At 41.7% G+C, this 1,205-nt stretch overlaps 1 long non-coding RNA gene across 1 annotated transcript; it reads left to right on the top strand.

The window, feature by feature from the left end:
- The first annotated feature begins 278 nt into the window (after window positions 1–278).
- Window positions 279–766, top strand: LOC117521160. The gene is made up of 3 exons (XR_004563904.1): window positions 279–290; window positions 567–571; window positions 636–766. It is a non-coding gene; the product is annotated as an uncharacterized LOC117521160 (long non-coding RNA).
- Window positions 767–1,205: the final 439 nt, after the last annotated feature.

The following is a 1,205-nucleotide window of genomic DNA, read 5'->3' as shown; positions in this document are numbered from 1 at the left end:
TGTTATCTTCTTGTATGTAGTCATACAGAAATAAGTTTAAAATGTATGTTTTAACAGGTCACATCACTTTGACCATGTTGGGGGGTACTCAATTTATCTCAAACTCCTATTCAAAGGGAGGTCAGAGGCAATAATTATGAATCTCCTCACCTGGAGAGAAGCTGTCTGAGGTCAATCACCATTTTCGTCACTGAGGCTTCAGAAACCGTTGAGCAGAGTCCGACGACCGGGGCCTGTCTGTGCTTGAAGATTGTAAAAGCTTTACCTTCTGAATTTGAACCTTCACTGCAGTGTTTTACAGCAGCTGAGTCCAATTTTCCTTTCTCATTTTCTACAACTGGCAGCTTAAAAACACTGGGGAAAAAAAACTCCAGTAAAATTAAAGTCACCACTGCTACAGTGTGCTGGTGTCGCCGACCAAACGGTCCCCCTTACAAATTGGTCCCCACTGCCTTCACTGTGCATGGATCATTTCAGAGCACCAGCAACAGTTCACAGATTATCACATTGTTTCTGCTTCAAACTGCACTCCAGTCATCATCTATCTCAGCATTAGATATCTGAAGCTTTTGTCCAACAATCATTTCCACATAAATCCAGCATCATTTCATAATAAAAGACGGGGGAGTGATCAGAGCACCACAGCAGCATGTCTAACTCTCTTAGTCTGACTTTCTACACCCAAAGTGATCAAAGGGAATAATGTGATTATTAGCCATCAGATGACAAAAGTAAAACCTCTCAAATCATTCTAGAGTCTGTTTTAAGCAGAAACAATGCAACAATCAGTGAATCCCTGCTGATGCTCCGAAATGACATATGCGCAGTGAAGGCAGTGGGGACCAATTTTTAGGTGGACCATAGGCAACACCGGATTTACTGTCATCTAGTGGTAAAGTTGCAGACTGCATTATTACATCACCAGTTGCAAGTTTGTTTATCTTCAGGTTTTCTTCTTTCTTTCTTTCTTTCTTCTTGTTCTTTCTGCTTTCTTTCTTGTTGACACTGTGTAGCACGTTGTGCTTACGTTATACTAGGGGACCTACGACCACTACCTTTGTACCCCCCCACCCCCAAGACTAAACCAAACCAACTTTTTAGGTTCCTTAGATGACCCAAAACACAATCAGGATGTTCCCAAAAATAAAAACAGGCCTCAGTCAGTTATCCAAGATGGCATCTAAGATGGCCACCTAAATAGGGTT

Source organism: Thalassophryne amazonica, chromosome 1 (genome assembly GCF_902500255.1).
Source record: "Thalassophryne amazonica chromosome 1, fThaAma1.1, whole genome shotgun sequence".
Classification (NCBI taxonomy): Eukaryota; Metazoa; Chordata; class Actinopteri; order Batrachoidiformes; family Batrachoididae; genus Thalassophryne; species Thalassophryne amazonica.
This window is presented reverse-complemented; position numbering and strand designations above follow the sequence as displayed.